The following is a 21,917-nucleotide window of genomic DNA, read 5'->3' on the forward strand; positions in this document are numbered from 1 at the left end:
CGACATGCACTAAACAGAAGGCAACCACATTTCTTCTCTTGTTTCTTGGTGACGTTTCACCGCTCTCCTATAAGACTTATTCAGCTCTAAAAAGCCCACAATCTAAAACTCAAGAGCAGAGACAAAATATCTTCAAGAAAAAAAAAAGAAAATCTAGTTAGTGCCTTCTATTTTAAGCACTTAGAATCAGTTTTATTTATTTATTTTATTTATAAACTGTGTGCTAATGAATTAGGTCATCTTTTTGCGTGTGAAAATTGAAGTATGAAGTCTTTTAAGGCATTGGATAGCAACAAAAATCAGAGTCCACTGTGATTTGTGGACGGCTTTTCGATCACTTTCTTTTGCCGACTTCCTCTTCACTCCTTTTCTTTGCCAACTGCAGACCTGCATTGAAATCTCTTCCTCTCCACCTTTGTGGCACTCATTACAGATTTGCACTCTTTTGTGGTTTCTTTGATTTGCATTTAACTGCGTAACTCTCAGACAGGACTGATTCATCTGGTAAGCAGCTACGAAGTATGACTCACGAGTCAAATCAAGTAACCTAAAAAGCATAGAAAAACATTTCAGACAAAGCCTCAGCAGTTTTGCACCACCGAGTAGAACGATAATGAACACAGGCTCTAGTGAAATACACGGTGAGCGTAACACGCATCCTTTATTATCATATGAGAATTAGATGTTCAGTATGGCCGAGTAAGCATTTAAGATCATTCTCTCTGTCTTTCAAATGCAAATGAATAAATCTTGCAAAGAATTCATATGCAGATAGGAGCTTCAAGGGTTGAATGCAACAGTGCACTTCACTGCACAGTTGCCTTTGTAATGATGATTTTTTTTTTTTTTTTTTAGAGCGTTTCGATTAAACTGTTTAGGATGTGCATGCATTACAAGTCTGCTGCTGAATCAAGCTCGACCCTTGCTGGTAACATGGTCAGAGCACCTGCTTTTGGTGTTTAGGATATAGACATCACATTTTACTTGTATTGAGTTTTTTTTTATTTCACATTTCTCGTCTAAAACAACAGATATGCATTAAATAACCCATTATCCCCCAGAATTCACTTCTTACTTGCAAAGAAGCCTCCTGAAACCTGCAGCAGGTAAAGCTGGATGTCAATGCAAACTGTTTTAGTGCACATGGTCATTTCAAAAATACTGTTTCAAGTGCAGCATTTTTTTAGTTTTGTTTGACCTTTCTGTTCTGCCTTTGTTTCCAAGAAAAATTGTCTCATTTATATCTTCTAATCTATACAGTTCCTCTCTAAAGTATTCATGCTCCCTGAGCTTCTCATTACTACCACATACCTCTGTTTTCTCTATTTGTATTTTTTGGGCGTTAGTGAACAAACGTGATCATGAAGACCCAAGGAATACGCCGAAGGTCAGTGATAATGTTTTGGAGATGTATTAAACAGAGCAAAAATAAAATCCTAAGCTTTTGAGCAGCACAATGTTCAACATGTTATCTGAAACAGACGCGACCTTAGACTTCACAGAACTGGAGTGCAATAATCATACAAAAGAGATTCATTGACTCTGCAGGAGTTGCAGACTTTGATACTGAAGGGTCATACTGGTCTATCATGTAAAATCTTGTTGTAACCTGACAATAAACGGATATAAATATTTTTGAAAGGTACTGTACCTGCAGGAAAAAAAAAGAAAATCAGTGATTTAGATAAATATTAAATATGAAATGACAGCATTTCACCTTTCTCTCTCAATATGCATAAACTTCACTACAGAGGAGACACTTCTCCACATAATGACCTTGAGGATCCTGAAATGGTGGCTAAAAATACCAACAGCACTCTTTCTTATTCACAAGAGCTTCATTAAATGGCGCAGAAAACAATCTGAAAGTAAGTCATGAGTGCTGGCGCACATTTAGGAAAAGTCTTTTATCTCATAAAAGATTTCACAGCACATGCAGCATACTGTGTGTTTCTACCATTAGGTCACAGAGATTTAACGCCACTTGAATTTGTCTGTATTTTCTTTAGATAGCAGGAAAAGTAACATGGCTAAGGGTGATTAAACGTTTGTCTTTTCTCTATTAATTTGCATCCCTTTTTGTCCTCACCTGATTGCTGGAATTAAGTCCTTTTTATTTTTTATTATTTCTTGCCAAGACTTTTCTCTTCAATGTGAAACCTGGTAGTCAGTCAGGATACAACACTTTGCTAATCTGCTCTATAGCTGAAGTTATTTTATTAAAATTGACAAAAGAGAGCTTTTCTGAAGACGAAGCTATAACTAATGAGCATTTAAATGATTTTAAACCTTCTCCCCAGACAATCCATTATAAGCTTTCATCTCAGCTAAACAGCATCAAGATCTTTATCAACACAGCTTTCACATTTGAGTCGTGCCATCAGTCTGTTCAGAATCTAGAGATATTAAAGTAAGGCGGGTGCTGCAGGAACAAACTGCGTCAAACTAACATGGCTGAGTCTTGTTGATCCTTATTGATTCTGTTCTGTCCTCATGGAAAAATGAAATGGCAGGCACCATCCATCCTCTTTTTTTTTTTTTTTTTTAGGTCATCTGAGCATATTTATGGTGGCAGTAGAAGAAAGAGACACAAATGACAGGGGATGTCAGTGAGACAAATTGCGCCATGAATTGGGTTAGATCTCCTGGGCATGTTCAGAATGAGTGGTGACATAAGTGAGCTGCCTTTTGACGGCTCCTTCAAAATCAACGTTTATTTTGTCCCGCTCCTGCAATAAGCAAAGAACTGACTTCCATCGACTCTGCTTTGGGGACTCTTCATTGTGGATCTATATGTACTGCCAGTGCAATTTCAGACATTGCTAGTGAACATCCTAGAGTATTTCTTAATCAACAAATGGATTTTTTAATCAGGAAAGATTACTCAAATTAGTACCGAAAAAAATATCTGATATATTAGAAAACAAAATATGCTACCTTGTTTGTTCTGGCATGTTTTGAATGTTGCATGGGTAAAATAAACTCGTCTTCAAGTCTTGTTTGCAGAGGAAATGTATTTATCAATGATCCATTCATCCAAAAACCCGATTATCCTGGCAGGGTCACGAGGAGGCTGGTGTCGATCTCCAAAGATCATGGGTTCCCCGGGCCTCTCCACCACAGGGCAACACAGAGTCACACACTCAAACACACACTCGAACAGCGCTACACCATAAACCCCTCTGTGCCAAACTTTACACTCCACACAGTGCAGTCAGGTAAGAGCTGTTGTCCTGGGAACCACCAAACCCAGAACCATTTATTGGTTTTCCAGGCAGGGAGGCATGATTTGTCACTCACCTCTCCACAGCTCCAGCGTCTAATGATAATATGCTTCAAACTACTGCAAGCTTCAGTGTTTACACAGTGGTTTTCAAAATAAGAAAATCTGGTGTTCAATTAACGTTTTTATGTTACTCCATTACTCTTATGGGTCTCTAGTCTATTAATATCAGTTGTATATTATTGCTAATTAATACAAGGCGGAAATGAGACCAGTTTTTTTTTTTTTTTTTACCAGTAGCACTGTGTGAGACAAATCTGAGCTGAGAAGGAAAAACTGCTGGAAACATTTGCTTCAGATGTATCTGATGAGACGTGACAGGAAGCAGAGTCAAAGGGATCGAATAAAGCTCAATAAAATAATCATTGTCTTTTTAGAGGAAGTGAAAGATGCAGGTTTTAAGTAACACGTTCTCGTGTTGCAGCGGCGACATTGAGACGCCCCCCTGAGTGTGCGGTTGATTTCACAGCCTCCGTCGACGCAGCAAAACATGCTTTGTGGCTGTAAAATGGACAATAACACCTCATTTAGTTTGTTAAGTGCTCCATCTGTGTTCCAGTTTTGAGTCAAATGCTTTGAAAAGAAAAATGCCATGACTTATACATATCTCTAATAAATTTAGTGAGTCTTATAAATAATGCAAAATGTTTCTTTGGTAGTTTTTAATGAAGCTGCTGAATTATTAAAACCGGCCGCCGTCACGAGGTTTCATAGATGGTTGTTGCCACCTCAAGGAATCTCGCTCCAATTCTTTAACTTCAGTTTCTTTCTCTCTTTCGAACTCAAACATGTTTTACCTTCACTCCGTTACCTGTTTCATGTAATATCATCTCAGTGTGACATGCTTCCCTGAGACAAAAATAAATAAATAAAAAAAAAAATCTGTTTTTAAATTTAGAAATTGCTCATTGCAGACACTGGTCAAAAATCATAAGGGAGAGATGAGACAAATGCAGCAATAATTTAATGAATACTTCATGTTCATAAGGTATCCTTTGTTTTCATTTCTTATCACTTGCAAAACAGTTCATGTATGCGGAAAACTGGTTTTGCAATCCGTCTTCTTGGGGAACAGGAAACCAAATGTTTCATGACGAAAACCACAACCGAGGCACATCTACCAAAAAGAGAAGGGAAGATTGGATAATAAATGAAAAATTATGACAAAATGGCTCCAAACCAACACAAAAACAACTACAAAAGAGGGAATAAATTAAGAATATGATTAAAATAAAAAAAATATATATATTTAGAGTACATGAAAGGAGAACAAACACACACAAAAAAGTAATTTCACAAGGAAGTAAAGAAATACCTAAGACAGGAGAAAAGGAACCTGAAAGACTAAAATGACCAGGGTTTTCCGATTGTGTTGTAAGAGCTGAAACAGTATCATTACACCCAACAAAAATGAAGTTTACAGCACAGTGTGTTGAAACTGCTTTGGGTTGCATTTAACCTGTAAGAATCTCTGGTGTTCACAGCCTTTCATGGGGTTTGTGCTCAAAACCTTAATGAGGAAGTAAGGTTTTGGTCACCCCTACTGGGGTGAGCATAATCAAACAGCAAGTGAAACAATTACAGATGTTCAAGTTTAATGGCCAAATATACTATACATATGAAGAAATCCTAAAAATGTATGGAACAAACAAATAATTTGAAAACATTTTTTTTGAAGCATAAAAGAGCTTTTTCAGTCACAACAACAGAGCTAGTTGGAGAGACAATGCAGAAATAGACCTCAACAACCAAGAATTGTATCCCTTTATCTTTAGACTAGAGCTCAAAATCCAACTTTTAAGATGAAGCACACACAAATTAGTCAAAAATGAAGCAGGAAGAAAAAAAAAAGGCTTATGTAATTTCATCTGAATTCAAAATGCTTCCTGCTGAGTGGGAGGCAAGTGTGTTTTAGCTGAAAGGTCAAACACGCTGCTCAGCAGCTACATTCATTGATTCTGTTATTTCAGTTTTAAGATCAATGGGAAAATATTCCAGCGAGCGTGCGTGTGCACATGCACATAATCGATGAAAGTCACACATACTGGAGACACGTCACTGGTATTCCCATCACGGATCACCGATATGTTACCGAGGCCACCAGGAAGGAAACAACTAACAACACAGAGCTGATATACAAAGCTATTACAGCTGGAAATTACAATTACCTTATTGAAGACTAGTTAGTCTTTTTGTGTTGCTGATGTTTTTTTTCTATACACATTAACGTGCTTGTTACCTACAGTTCTGTTAATCTGGTTATTATTATTTTTTATTAACCTAAACAACAAACTAGCTTATTTTCTTGATCAGTCCTAGTTCTTCACATGTTTTCAGATCATTTGCTTTTTCTTTTTTTGTTTTAGAATAGAAAAAGTGCACCTACATTTTCCACATTCTCTGAATTTGAATTTGACTCCAGCTGTTGTAGTCGTAGCATTGGTACCAGCACACATAACTGGAAACTGGACTCTTACTGCACTTGACTATTATGCTTTTTAATGAATCTTACAAGAATAATTTTATACTAGCTAGCAATTAAAAATCTTCATTGTCCTCATTAAAACCAAGTCAAATCACAAACAAAGAAGCAAGAAGGTCATGTGAAATCACGGGGTCACATCCTGTTTTAGGCAAACTGTTTTAGGTCGAGGTAAATAATCTAGCATCTTAAAACATGACAGCGGCTCGCAGAGAGTTAACCTACAAGGAAGCTTCATCTTGGAGACCGCAGAACATGCCAACCCAGAACATGCAGCCACAGATTTGGATAAGCAAGTCAACCACCTGCAAGTGCACCTTGCGACCCCTCAGTGGCAACCAAGCCACGGCTTGTAGCGTTCACAGATGCCACTGCAGCTCAGACATAAACGATTGCTTACATCGACTCTTGCTGCCTTGAGCCTCTTACATGAACCTCACCGCCTTTAATCCGCCATTGAAACGGTTTACATTCTGCACTCATCCTATCTTACCTTCACTACCAAACCTCAGCTGATCCTTTTGAAGCTCATTCTGCGTCTCCTCGGCAGCTGTTCATACAATCTTTACGGATCCCTCTCTGAAAGCTTCTCCTCTTTTTTTTTCTCTCCTTCACAGTAATTTTCTCCCTCCAGTTTTTCTTGACCTTTAGTTTTTATAAAAACAATCAATCTATAAAGCACTTCCTGAGTTGATACGGTGAAATCTGTCTCCTCACATTACAGCACAACAGGCACAGTAGATTAGCAAGTTTACATGGCAGGTGGGTGAAAGATTCCTTTCAGGTTTTACCCAGTAAAGTTTCACTTCATCAGATTTCTGGAAGTGTGTTATTTAGGTCAGAGCTTAGCCAAGTCTTGATTCTGTTTTTCTGCACAAGGGAAAACATTCGAGGCAGCTGCTTCACATTATTATCCAAAAAAAAAAAAAAAAAATCCCCTTCTGCATTTTGGTCTCTCAGATATGCTCTTTCTGAATTATGTTTGGATTCAAGTGTTTTTACTGTAAAAAAAAAAAACTAACAAAAAAAAAAAACAGTCTCACAAGATATTCAGTTCTTTTAACAGAAATGTTCTCATATGGAGGTCTGAACATGTTTTATTCATCTGTGGAAAGTGGCTGAATTAAATCTAAACAACAATTAGCCTTACTTTACTAATGTAACAGAAATGAACAGAAATAAAAAAAAAGTGTTTTAGTGCTGAAGAATAAATTACATCAACATAACCCTTCAGCATGAGTTTCATCCTCGTTGGCTGAAATTAGTTCGGTGAGATGCCTGTTTGTGCCATTTACATAATAACTGATCACTTTCAGCTGTGAGTTGTTTGACAGGTTTATTGCCTGTTTTAAGTCACTTTCTTCCATTTTATCATTGTCAGCCAGTCCTTGGTGAATTTAGTGGTATGCTTTGGATCGCTCTTGTGTTGCATGGTCCAGGGTATCAGTGGTCTGTAGTTTTTCTACACATTTTGACACATTTTCCTCAAGCACTCTGATATATGGTGTGATTCTTCTTGTCTCCATTCGCTACACGTTAACCTGATGTGACACATCTGTATAAAGTTTTAGATCATTTATAGTGGGAATGAGTGTAGGGGGTTTCCTAATTTGTTCTTCTCCAAAAAATGTTTTTCAATTACATTTTACAAAATCATTATTGTTGTTAGTTAATTTTCCTTGCATTTTTCAGTACTAATAAAAGTGATACCTCTCCATCTGTTAGACAAATACCCAAAATGTGAGGGTTGAATTAGATGTGATTACATATTATTCATGTCTAGCTACAGTCTTAACAGTTCACTGATTCCAGGACGCTGGAGATCATACTGATGTTCAGTTTTAGTCACTCGAAACCCCCTTGAAGCCAACACAGTGGTCGGTCTGACTTTGCCACTTGGTTTCCCCCTTATTGAAGCGTTTATGAATAATCCTGAAACCGAAAGCCTTTCAGAGCCGACGAGGTTGACTTTTGAAATCAGTATGAGGTCTATGTTCGCCGAACCCGGTGTCTCGAGTTAGAAAGCTTTGTGAGAAATGTTTTTGCTTCCTTATTACAGATGAAAATGACCGATTTTTCCAAACCGTAGCTGCGTTATGTTTCTCACGATGCTCTTTGTTTTGGCACAGGGAGCAGCGAGACGGGTCTCGTGGGAGAAACTTTCACAAGAATTTCACATTGAGAGTCTGAGCCCACATAAATATTTGAAAAAGCAATTACTTCCTTGAGATGTGTGTTGTTGTTTTGTATTAATAAATATTTGACTTCATCACGAAGGAATCAGAGACATTAATATCACTGCATACTTGTTTACTTCTTGCTCTCTGGGCTCAGATCTATTTGAAGGATGTAGGAATAAGAAAACATGGTCAGAATGTGTGTTTTTTTTTTTCATGCTCCCCCCCCATTTCAGTTCACCGCCAACGTATCCCCACGAGAGACAAGAGATTTTACACAACGAGCCCATTATCCTCTATTTAGTTCTGTGCTCTGCGTTTGAGGGCGAGATAAACCAGCGTGCTCCATGAAAGCCAAACTCACAGAGCACGCTTGCTGCGAGTACTGACTGCCTTTGGCTTTCTCACTTTCACTGCATGAGTTGCGACCTCTTGTACGTCTGTCTGTCATTTAAAAGCACATGAAAAATAGAAGAGGGATCGTGAATCCTTTTGTAACATCCGGTTGAGTTGTTTACCAAACCGATGCAGCAGAAATCCATTTTACCCTGCTCGAATTTCGGAGTGGGTTCTAGTGTTTTTGGCCACTGTCCCGCTCTCCCTCTCTCTCTCTCTCTCTCTCTCTCTTTCTGCCTGATTCAGCATGAGTAATATCACTGCTGCTTGCTGGTGATTTTAAAAGTAGAAGTGTGCAGCTGAGTCACCATGCAGAGGAGATAATTGTATATGACAGCGCTGCTGGCGACAGCAGCCCGTGAATTGATGCTGCTGAAGTATGAGGAGTCATCGATGTTGAGTCAGCGTGTTATCCCTCAAGGACAAGCCAGCGAAAAACTTTTAATAACGGAGTGGCTCGTCCAAATAACTGGTGGTAATGCAAAGAGAAAAACAGTATTTATTTTTTACCACTTGAGGTTTTTGGCTTTATTACCACAAACTTTAGCAGGTCCTGTTGAGATTTCGTGTGATTAGATCGACTCAGTGTAGCACATAAATGTGAACAATGAGGAAGAAGGGTGTTCACTTATTATTTATTTATTTACAAATAAAAATTTTAAAAGTGCAGCGTGTATTTGTTTCAACCGCCTTTATCCTAATGCCCCTAAATAACATCCACTAATGGAGTCCATCCATGTATAATTTAATCTCGGTATAAATCCAGCTGCTCTGTGAAGGCCTTAGATCATGGCATAACTTTTAACCCAACAAGCTGTGGCTGCCAAACTAACCTGACAAGCCATGAAGTCGATGTAGCAGGGAAACATCTCGGAGCCCAATTTTAGCTCTGGAGTTCAGCAGAAAATCTGCTGATAATTCTCATCAGCAGTGACAAGAAAACTGACCAGAGGTTGGCAAGAATGATGGGTAGAGAAAAGCCTCAGTATAAAACATACTGCAAAAGACTTCAGACTAAAGTTCAGGTTCCACTTCCATAAGGACTACAACCCCGTAAAGCAAGATCTACAATGAAATTACTTAACATCAAAGCAGATCCATGCAGAATGGCCCAGTCAAAGTACAGGGCTAAATCCAGGTGAGTATCGATAACAAAACTTTGAACAAACGTATGTTTAGGCAGCAGAGTTGGTAAGGAACAATGCAATAAAACTGACTCCACACGGTTTACACACTAAACACTGCTGTTAAACAGAGCAGATGATCATCCTGGTTTAAGCAGAAATCCTGTGTACAACAGAGCCACACATGGCTAAACATCTGGAGGTGGGTTTGAGAGGAGCGATGCATAAAGGATTAAAATCAGAGAGCAAAGCAGGAAAAATTGAAAACCCACTGAGCGAATCTCGACGCGACAGAAAGGGTGAGCTTGATTATGATTAGTTTGTACTTCTGCCTCGTATCGTGAAGGTTTTTGACATTTACATCATTTCATTTCTGCATGTAGCCTCAGATTGGTGAACTGCAAATGCCTTTTCGAATAACTTTTTTTCTTCTTTATATTTCTGATTTTATTTTAACTCTTAAATATGCATGCACATGTTATATTTTCTTTAATTCTTCAAATTGTCCAACTCAGTTAAACAATTATTTCATTTGAGCATGCTATTTTTAATGCTGTACAGTATAATTTTTCTTGTGTTGTTAATTCGCCTTTATGTCTTGTGTTGTAAGTTTACAGTTTTTGCTCTTTTTGTTTTTATATATATATTTCTTTTATCTTTGTATGAATCTGCATGCTTCCATTTGCCGGTAAGTTTTTTTTTTTTTGAGCATTCAAATATCTGATATTGACTGATTGATTGATTGAGATGCAAAGAAGAGAGCAAAACTAATACAATGTTTAGCACTTCAAAACTTTATTTTGATTGGGAAATCCCTGCTGGATAATATATGAATTGACAGACCAGGATTATGGCATTAGGTCCAAGAAGAAAAGAGACGAGCAGCTCTAAAGACAGCAAAAGAGGTAGGAAGTCGGCAATAGATATAAATGACATAAGAAAAACATAGGGAGACTTTAATGTTAAGAGAAGAACATGTAGTGAAAAATGCATCTGAAAGGATCAAATCTTTAGACACACGTGGTTCTGTGTTCAGTTGTTTGTGAAACATTAGATTCATTTATTAAACATTAGTGCATGCAAATAAGAAATTCATGATGAAGCACATATTAAAATATTGCTTACCAACAAACAATCAATAATTGCTCAATTAGACTAAAATAGCAAGAAGTGTGAGAATCTGAATTCTCACAGGACTAAAGAATGAAATGGATCCATACAAAACCTAAACTCTCTATAATATAATTAAAAAAAAAGATATTCTGTTAATTACAGCTAGCTTCTGAATTTGGAAACATTTATTTTTTAAATGCATATTGTTTATGTGTCTATTTTATGTTATGTTAAATCTCTATCTGTTAAATCTTTACTATTCTTGAGTTAGAGAAAAACATATTGGAATTCTATTCTACTCTATATTCTGATCGGTAAGTGTTAGCCTTTTTTGTCTGAACGTGCCTCATTAAGTTTTTGCTAACAGCTTCACCGCATGTGAAGGTCAAAACTACCACACCCTCACACATTTTTTTTAACTCACTGCTCAGTTACTGAATGAGCATTAATCACATCCACAGCTTGATTTTAAGCATGTGTGTTTGTTTATTGTCTTTAAAAGTGCACTAGAATTGATAGACAAGACAAGTGATTGAAAATTTCTGATTTTAAATTTATTTGGTATAGTCAGAGCAATCTTTAAATCACACTTCCAATCGCACTGCTTATCCAAAAAATAAAATAATCTCACTCGGCCCCCCAAACGTAATTCTGCAGGGCCTCATAAACCTTCGGGCCGGCCCTGACCTGGCTTTACCTGCTTGGCCCAGAAAGAAGAGGTATTTCTGCTGTGTCGCTTTAAGTACAGCAGGCAGTGCTGTTGGTCCATGTGGGAGCGCAGGGCGCACGGTGCGGCGCTGCCTCCCTGCAGCATGAAGCTGTCTGCTCATCGGACAGCCTACAAAAAAGAAAAAGAAAAAAAAAAGACAGGTCGACCCACCGCTTAAATCGCATTCAAGCTTCGACTTAAACAGATTACAGCAGTGGTTGTAAGAGGACGGAGTCGGAGCCAGCGCTGGGAGCCATTAACACTTCTCCTTGCCTCTCCGAGCGACACACAGAAGCGTGCAGCGGGTTATTCGCCGTATACAGCAGACTGAGGCTCATCGCAGAAGCAGCGCAGAGAGACCGTGCGAGCTAACGGGATCCACACCAACTAACCTCTGCAGTCTGCGGACGGAAGCGCGGCAGACACTGGAGTTGTTTATTGTGGAGGTGAAACATCATGACTGAGCCTGACAGATGACCATCTTCAGCTGAGTTCCTTCCTTCCTGCATGAACATCCACACCATCTGCTCAGGCTTCACCCAGTCTCAAGGCTGAGGTAAGAAGAGCAGCACTCATGTTATCTCTTAATTTGATTAAAACCTGAGTCACAGATATCTGCTGCAGCAGAGGATCAAACAGCATTGAAGTGAAAACTGTGCAGTGGCAGCACTGGTTGGATCTGTGCTGCAGGAGTCCTGCTGGTTCCTGATTGAACAAGAACACTTCTGGAATAAACAAGTGGCGGAAAACGTCAAAACCCACATATTAGTTTGCAGCGCTAATGCTGCCCTGGTGTAATGGGAAAGAAATCAACTGCTTGTTTTGTTCCGAGTAATTAGATTCCAGATCATGTTTGCAAGTAGTTACACCGAGCGGCATTAGCCGACTGATATCAATAAAAGAGATTTCTGTTAGTTTGTGACAGCTATTTCTACGTCTTTGCTTTATCTTGTTTGACTTGTTTGCTGGCCTGTGAAGAGGCCTAAGTCAAACCAAATGCATGCTTGGTGGCCCACAGACTGGACCCCTTTGTCACCCGGGGCCCCCAAGTGTGAAGATGCTGGAATTTCATTAGAGACCTCCTGCTAATTTTTAACCACAGCTGCAATTCACACTGACTGAGTTCAACCTGCGCTGAGCCTGTTTTGTAGTGTGAGGCTTCAGAACCTTTCAGCTGCTGACCCACAAAGCTAACAGCTGCAAACACTTGCAACTCCAGTTATTTTCAACTGAAGAGTACAGATGTAGCTAATTAAACAAAAAAAAAAAAAAAAAAAAAGGAAAGAAGAAAAAAAGGTGCAACTGCTCCATCCAGGTCCTCGCTGAGCCTCGCTGAGTAGAAGTGTAAATTCCTCCAAGTCTAGTTCATGATTGATGGTGGGGTGGACAGAGGTGGCCACTAAATTTTCCCAATGGGCCACATGAGTAGATTGTTGGGAAAGGGCTACGTCAGTGGCTCCATGACTCCAAAACCGTATTTGAAAATTTTATTTTTATTTTTTGTCAGCTGTTTGTAACAGTAATTGTTGCAACTGCATGATAAAATGCAACATGCCTTGCTGACCCCTGAAATTGTATGTTATATTTTACAAAATTAAATGCCAAAAATAAAAAAAACCAGAAAGAAAGAAAATGTAGAAAGTGTGTGTGTGTATATTTTTGTCCAGTCGGCAACAGTTGGATATACTGGAACTTGTTGCCAGCAGACACGCAGGACAGACCACTGTGGCCTCTCACGCTTATTTTTAAAGGTGATGTGGAAGTGGAACATGAGTGTCTTTGGACTGTGAGAAGAATCTTGTTTTCCCCGGGGTGAACCCCAAAAAACATGGAGAAAATGTACAAATTACAAGCACAAAAAAAAGCTGGGATTTGCACCCAATTCTTCTTGCTGCAAGGCAGCAGCTCTAACAAATGCACCACTTCTACATCATTAATTAATTTACACACAAACAGGCTCATCCCAGAAAACTAGAATACTGCATAAAAGTGCAATATTTCTTGGCAGTCATCTCACAAAGTGATACAGTCATTTCATATAGTTTGAAATTTTTCAGATTTTCTTTTGTTGTTGTTGTTGCAAATTTAATGATTATGGCTTGTAGGTAAAGAAAGCCCAAACTTCACTGTCTCAAAAAATTATAATATCACGTAAAACTCAGATTTATCCAAGTTTGGTGAGTCTATATATAAAATGAGTTTTACTCTGTGAGGTGACTGGCAAGAAAAATTACACTTTTACACAGTATTATGTTTTTAAAAAAAAAAAAAAAAAAGATGTTCCTGTATGTTGACAATAATAATATTTTTGTTGCACTGACAAGTGCAAACTGTACAAACAGGACATGCCATATCTGCCTCTCTTATTTTAAAATGACCTGAAGTAAGACACACACAGGAGGGTGCTGATATAGCTACAGAAAAGTAGAATAGACAGCTGTCACCTTCTGTTTGTTTTTATTTTTTTGGAACGAAATCAGCGTCGTGGGGATTGTTTGCAGAACTGAGACTTTATGCGTGTTTATTTTCAGATTTTCACCTCAGGACTCACTGCATGCTGTTTCACGCAGCGAGTCTTTCATTTGTTGTGGAGCCAACCTCAGCAGAATGCAACATGCATTTGAGTATTTGTCAGAAAAAAACTTTACAAAGAACAAAATCATTCTACGACGATTCAATTGTAATCATTCCGAGAGAGCATCTCCACTGTCCCAACCTCGTTTGCGGTGACCTTGTTGTATTATACATCACCGAATTGAGCCACCTCTCACTGGAAAGCGCTGAAGAGGAGCCTGGTGGTTCTTTAGATTGATCACAGTGTGGTTAAATCAATTCATGAATGACACTAATTGCTCACGCTGCTGCTATTTCAGCACTTGTCGTGACAGTAAATAAAAAGCACGGAGCCTGACAGACCTCTTGTTGTGGCAGAGGGAACGCGGCCACAGCAGGTTCACAGATCCCGAATCCAGAACGAGCTGAACTGATCAATCCCATGAACTTTGCTAAACCCATTCTTAATCCCTTAAAGACCTAATGAGCATTTATGTCATGTTTTAGTATGAATATGGTTTCAGCCTTTCAAGAGAAACGTGTGAAGGCTCTGTCATAAAAAATACATCACATGGATTTTCTTATTACTAACAGCTGCTGTAATGTCCTGAAAGCTTTCTCTTCCCTGAGGCAGCAAAGAACAGACATCGGGGGAAGAAGCCAACAGCTGAAACTCATGTTTGTTCACTCGTTTCAGTGCATGCTGCTGTTCCCACTGCTGTTGTTGATGCAGAGAATAATCAGAGTCAAGGTAGCTGCTTTTTTAACCCCAGAACCCCTCTGGCATTAAAAAGGAATCTTAAATGCTCTACAAAGAGTAGATTCTTCGAGGGAAAAAGCATTTTTTTGCACCTTGTAATGTTGTATTTTTTTAGATTAGCTTTTGCTGCAGAGGAGAACCTGAGAGTGGCTCTGATATGGAGCCCGTTGTGTATTGGCATAGTGCAGAGCGGGAAGGCTTTGAAATCCTCCGCCGCTTAGTTCTGCATCCCTCTCGGCCGTCCTCTCAGGGACGTGCGGTGAATCATGTCCAGTGGCCCGCCGATCTTTTGACGATCACTGGGGGGAAACTGACAGAAATTACAGTGTGCATAACTTTTGCTGGTCATTACAGTAAAAATGATGGCCATGCAGCAGAAACTGTGTGTGGGTTGGATGGGTGGACTGATTCTTGATATACCACTGCGAAGAAAGAATGTCAAGATCCTTATTAGAGCTCTTACTGAAATAGCTTAGCATTAAAAACCCTGATGCCTTTGCCAAAGTCATCTTGAAAGTTTCTGGCTCTTTACAGAACACCGGTCTTGTTTGTTGCCGTTTGCCTTCCAGGTCCGGATGAGGAAGAAAAATGTTAATTTGAGTTTGGAAAACTGTGCTATTTTTCACACATCTTGGTCGTTTATATTGACATGTTTTTACTGAGCAGTTTATTGAAGTGCTGGGCTAACATTAGCATATTTCCACTCTAGATACTACAGACAGGCAGGAATCTGCAGCAACCAGTATAGTCTCTATCAATGTGAATGTCACTGTGAAAAACTCTGCGATTGCTAGAGAATGTTTTTATTGGTCCAATCAACAAAACCACATCCATGGAATAAATGCAGTTTTCCAGCTTTGCATGCAGTTTGTGTTTTGCTATTTCAGCTTATGCACCCTTTGTCTTCCCCTGAACAGCATGTCTGTTTGAAGGCTAGGATTACCACTTTGTCTTTGGCTAATCCACAGAAAAGACTGGGAAACTCCATCTTCCACATGAGCAAACAAAAATTAGGGTAATTAAGTAAGTGGAATGAGGACTTGTCTCCAGAGTCTGGCTGTAGAAACGCTATCCCTAAATTAATGTGTTTTACTTTTTCCATTATAAATAGATACATAAGACAGAAAAGCATTAAACTGTTGCACAGATTTGAGTAGTTTGTCACCCTTTTTGCTGCATTCATGCACCTCCCAGACAGATTTTCATCTTATAATAGGATTATTCCCCAACACCAGACTTTTTCCGTAAGACCTTTTCGGATAATGCCTGCATAAACAGGTGGCAAGGAAATACCAGAGGACACAAACCAGATAAGAACTGGAAACCCCGAAACCTAATCCCTCACTTTAATCTGGGGCTTGCTGATAGAAATAATTTTAGTAGTTTGTTGTTACTTTGGTAAAAATAGGAAATACCTGCAGTGATTAAAAAATGTTGACTTGTATAGTTTTTATCTTATTTTCATTAAGAAGGCTTTCATTTATTTTTTGTTATAGGATTTAATTTGAAGGCTTAATACAGTAAAACCTGCGTTCTGGCTTTTCTCTGACTGAGACAGATATCCTACTGAGAATATCTTTAACTTATAAACCATTAGTTTCCATTTTGTGTTTCTTTTTGGCAGTCACAGAAACCTTTTGCTAGAGTTAAAGGGATACATCGTAATTATTTAAACTAATGTTTATTTGAAAGGATTCGAGTCTTTAATATGTTACCAGCAGTAGGTAACTCTGATGCCTTTGCTTTGTAAAAATCTAGATTAGCTGCTCTCAAAGGTCATCTGAGAGGGACCAAAACCAAACCGGACATCTCCAGTCTACACAGATTTACAGATGGCTACTTTAATTATTCTGTTTTTAGTGCATCATTGGCGAAGCACCTTGTCCTACCTCCATTTCCTGGTTAAATAATTGCTGTTTCCTGTTTAAAATAAGCTGCACCAATGTAAGCTTATTTTACACAACTATAGGATTGACTCCTCAACCATAGGATTAGAGCAGCCAGTCATATAATTGCCTCCTCTAGGATTAGTTGTAGGACTTCAGATTTTTTGTAATTGTACCTACTGAACAATAAGCTGAACATATGTCTCATTAAAACAAACAAATTATTCAGATTTTTATAGAAGTATTCTTAAAGCATTAAGAAAGCCACACAATTTCTGAAATTGAGCTCATTTCTATATGGAAGAAATAATATAGATCTCTTTCCATCAACATTACCCTCCTGTGGGTAAATTTGTGTCATTTTTGGCTTGTGTTTGTTGTGCCACACAAAATTATTCAGAGTGCTACAGATGGCCCCGGGGCCGCATCTTGGACACAGCTGCTGTATACTATGTGTTGAGTAGATTTTTCTGTCTGATTTAAAAGCATTAATTTTGATACTAAAGTGATAAATGTTACAATATATTTTCACAAAAACAATATCTCTCCTATAGAAGGAGTTTTAGAACATTTACTGTTTGTCTGTGAACCAATCAGGTCAGAGCTGACTCTCCTTCATCTGACCTGAACTATTTACCCTCTAAAGCTTCAAAGTGACTCTCTGCTCTCTAAATGTCGTGCTTAAATCTCTCTGGAGAGTGTATAAAAGATTTGGGAAATGAGAAATCAGAAGGGGGGGTTGGACAAGTGAATACAAAAGACTCATTTTCTGGGGTCTGTAGTCGACCTTGAGACAGTGCCAGTCAGCAGGATTAACACATCGCCTCTGTAATTGCTCACCTGGAGTAGCAGACCTCCTTGTTCTCTGTTCAACCTGATCCCTGCATCACAAAAAGGTCTTTGTGGGTGTTAAACTGATGGGCTCTGTTTTCCTTACCTGCTGCATCAACAGAGTTCCAATCTGCACACAGAAAAGCCTTTAAACAGGGAAAATTTGGATGCATAGCTCTGCCTCTTTGGAAAACAAAAAGGTCTGTGTAGCTGTGGGCGTTATGCTTTTCACCTTAAAGTTGCACTAGGTAACTTTTATAAAAAGTTTTTTTTTCTTTACATATTTGTTAGAGCTGTCACTATGTCCTGACAGGATAATATGAGACAGAGAAATTGTGAAAAAATCAAGCTCATCGAGTAAAAGGGTCCTGCTCCCATTTGCGAAAATATACCAGCTCCAGTCAGAAACAACCAGGAGGAAGGTCTCAACACTGTCAGTCACACTCGTGATTGTGGGTTTGCTGCAGCTTTGCTAATGGCAGAGAAACAATGTAACGTAACGTTAGAGGAAAACTGTTTCCTTCAGGCACCTACTGCAGCTTTTACCAGAAACTTCACTTGTAACCCAGTGATTCTTGAGAATAGGGACAAACCAGATCCTATGGATAAGGCAACAAATTTGAATAAAATATACACAGAATATATTTTTTTCAAATATCTCAATACATTATAATAGTTTAAAACAATTAAAGAAATACTAAAATTATATATTGTGACAATTAAGTATAAGTAGTCATATAAATAATTATAAAAGTATCGATAAATTGAATTAAAAATAATTTTTAGATATTTTCCAACTCCATTGAAATTTGTCCCTAGTTTTTGTCAACACCATCAGACATGAAAAGAATGTAAAAAAAATCAGGCATTATTGGGGGGCACCAGAACTGCTGAGGACCCCATGACGTCGTCTTTTCTCTTCCTTTGCTAAGAGGGCTAGTTAGCTCCGGTTAGCTTATGTTATTCTTTAGTTTCTTCTTTTTCTTCTGTTTTATTCCTAAGTTGCTTGTCACAACCATGATGTGTCAACTCCATAACTGACAATTTACAAAACTTTGATGAAATTTTGTGAAATAAAAGCTTAATTTTGGTAAACTGTAAAGATTTCATGGACCTGATGAGCTACAATATGGCCTCCTTCAGAATAACATCATATAAATTGAGGTAGTTTGGCATTTCGTCAACTCCGTCAGATGTCAACTCCATCAGAGTTTTTCTGACTCTTTCAGTGAAATTGTTGTCAAATCTCACTTAAATGTGCAATTAATTCATTTAAATGTATTTTTACATAAATTGCATAACTTAACATGTATCAAGTTTTTCATATTATTCACTAGTTTGTCACCACCTTCAGTTCTGTGTCAACTCCGTCAGATGGACTTTTTGTTGTTTTTTGTTTTAAATAATATTTCTTTAGTTTCTTGAGAAGCATTTGTCTGTAAAATGAGTAAAAATATCACTAATAGGGTATTTTAAAAATAATTTTATATTTATTTTTGTCAGATGGTGATGACAAAGTTCTGGGTCAGGTCGATTAAAAATTTAATTAAAAAAAAAAATGTTGCAACTGGGAGCCTGTACCTTACCATCTTTACATTTCCAAAACATTATTCGTCATATTTGCATACATAAGGTTGAGAAATAATAAAAAAATATGGGAAAATTAAAACCCATTTTGTCTCTATTCTCAAGAATCACTGAACCACATTAAAGTTATTTATTGCAAAATGAAGACGACACATGAAGACCTAATTAATTTCTACTTGAAGATAAGAATGGCGAAGACTTAATTTAATGAGAGTCAAACATATAAGGATTCCTTTTATAGCCTCTTTAGTGAAGCAGCGTCAATATTAGATCGGCGTCAGCTGGGATGCTGTGTCAGCTGCACCTCAAACAGTGTTCGTCAATCTGTGAAAGCACATCAATGCAGCCTGCGCTGTGCAGAATCAGACAGGGTTTAGCTTTAAAGAGGATGCCAGGAGATTCTGATAAGGAGCATACCAACAATACTGCTGCACAGAAGCAGGAGCCCCCAACCCCCTACCCCACTCCTGCAATAAATAACAGGAGTTCCCTCTGGTTCTGTCAGCCTGCAAAGTCAGCGTCAACAGTGGCGTCTGATCTCCTCTCAGTGTGTTGGGCCCTAATTGGGTTTTCACACTTGCTAGAGAAATTTGTCAGGTTGCTGTGAAGTGAAGCACCATGCCCAAATCAAGTTGTGCATCATTACGTTTCCATCTACTGCTGGAATTATGGGATGCTAAAGGTTTTTGAGGGGATAAACTTCTTTTACCTACCTCCTGCAGGGAATATGCTGTTAAAGGGTAGTAGTTGCACTTCCTAATGATCTTTTTTTTTTTTTTTTTTTTTGCTCAGTAATTACATCCATTGGGATTTCACGTGAAAGATGTGTAGCGGTAAACCTTATTCGTACGCACCTAAAATAGGGGATTATGATTCCTACGTTCACAGTCTTACATGTGGTTCAATTAATTTTCCAGCAGCAGCCAGGATGAGCGCCTAAGTCTATCCCCTTATCAGCTACTTTCCTTGCAGAAAGCAGAGCGCTAACCTGAGCTCCTCCTTGCCGCTTATGTTCTCCATCTGTCGGTAGAATGACTCAGGTCGGCCCTGATGTTAGGAACTATCATGTGCTGTAGATGTAACACGCCTGGTCAGCCACAAACCAGTCATCATGATCTGTCAACCCGTATCATCGCCTCTTGATGTCTCTGCGTCTTTGCCTGTCACATCCAGTTTGCCGAGGGGCAGAATGACTCGGCGTCTCACTGACTTAGACTTCAGACCTCTCCTCAGTCGACCAGCGACATAAACACGGTCCTGGTGTTCGGTCGGACTCAGTTTCAGTGTTTTATATTGTCTTGTCTAAGAGCTTCCAGCATCCTTCAGTATCCATGTGGTTGCTTGATAAGATTTTACAATTAATGAAAACAGAAACAGTGTGCATTGTTTGTTTGTTTTTTCTTTTCCTTTTTTCATATTATGGTTTATATACACAGCTGTGTAAAATTATGATATACCGCTCTACAATTACCAGAAGAACTCAATTATCTTTACAGAAAAATACTGTAATCAGTCTCACACAGCCTTATTTTGTCTCTGTTAATATAGTCGTACCGATAAATCCTCCAGTTCATTGATCAGATGGATGTAAAAGGATGTTTTATGAGACTTCTCTTTTTGCAGCTTTTAGTGACGTTTTTTCACACAAATTTCTGCTCAGTCCTGTTAAGGTTTGACCATAGCTACTCAGTAATGCCGGGATCTGGACTTTGACTGGGCCATTGCAACAGTTTGCTTGAATTGTCACCTGTACAGCTGGTCACTGTGGATCAGGGGTGTCAAGCTCTGGTCCTGGAGGGCCACTGCCCTGCAACTTTCAGATGTGCCTCTGCTGCACCACACCTGAATAGAATAATTAGGCCATTATCAGGACTCTGGAGAACTTACCTACACAAGAAGGAGGTAATTAAGTCATTTCATTGCAGTGCTTTGTACCTGTGGCACATCTACAACCTGCAGGACAGCGGCCCTTGAGGACTGGAGTTTGACACCTGTGCTGTAGATGATCAGCTATATAATTCATTTAAACTGGCACCATGTGAATGATTCTTTCTTTCTTAAATGTTGTGAGTGAGGTTTTCTTCATACGCCATTTTAATTTCAGCAAAGAATGCAAGGGGAAAGGAAACTGTCTCAAAAAGTTTGTTATGTTTGCTAATCTCCTTGAGTCTTGGGTGATAAAAAAAATCTTTTAGTCTGTGGCAAAGCCCCTGATGCATTTAAACATCTGGTTTCATAGGCTTTCATGCAATCCCTTATTAAGTCTTGAGTATGAAATGTGTCATCCCCACGCTGCGGTTTCCAGGTGTTTCCATAGACATTTAATAGCAGTCTCATTGCAACCATAATTGTGAAATGAAACCTTGTGCACAGTTTCAATGTTCCCCATGCTAAACGCAGGAAAGAAACCCCAAAACAAAACCTATGTTTTCCTCCATGGAACTTATTATAGTGTGAAATGCAACAGATGATCCAACCTGAAAGCAACATGCCTTCAGCTTGGCATTCAGCTTCAGTGGCTTTAGATGGTTTTCTCAGCTCTTTTTCTACAACCTTGACCTTTTTCCACCTCTTTTTAAAAATCTGGGATTGCAGTTATTTATTTATTCTTTTGTCCTTGTTTTGAGAGATTGGCTACTGTTCCATGGACCTTATATCTTTTGATAATAATGTCAGTGTGGTCACAAAAGCATAAAGCTGCTTGGCAAGGATTTGCAAGCCTTTTCCTTTAAAATGCATATTTTGCAGTGACACCAAATATTATTTTTGACCTCGTTAAATATGCCGAAAGGCTCCAAGGGACCAAGCCAAGATCAATAATTCAGGCCCTCCCACAGGTCTCTGGACTTGTAACCTTTAATAACTCCTCATTAGCAAGCAGTTTTTACGTATTGATCTTTTTCTCAATCTTCTCTCACACTTAAGGCGTTTTTCATTTAGCATTTTCAAGAATTTTATGCAAAGTTGATTTTTTTTTCTTTAGGCTATCCTGCTTGCTTGAAAACAACCCAAATAA

The 21,917-nt window shown here is 38.6% G+C and overlaps 1 protein-coding gene across 1 annotated transcript in view; it reads left to right on the forward strand.

Moving 5' to 3' along the window:
* Positions 1-11,039: 11,039 nt before the first annotated feature.
* The window catches only part of wscd2 (WSC domain sialate O sulfotransferase 2), a 48,948-nt gene continuing 38,070 nt past the window's right edge, over positions 11,040-21,917 (forward strand). Inside the window, exon 1 of the mRNA XM_014987603.2 lies at positions 11,040-11,840. The gene's annotated coding sequence lies outside the window, so the exon portion shown is untranslated. The remainder of the gene's footprint in view (positions 11,841-21,917) is intronic.

Source organism: Poecilia mexicana, unplaced genomic scaffold, assembly GCF_051168715.1.
Source record: "Poecilia mexicana isolate PSO_F unplaced genomic scaffold, ASM5116871v1 scaffold_9, whole genome shotgun sequence".
In the NCBI taxonomy this organism is placed as follows: Eukaryota; Metazoa; Chordata; class Actinopteri; order Cyprinodontiformes; family Poeciliidae; genus Poecilia; species Poecilia mexicana.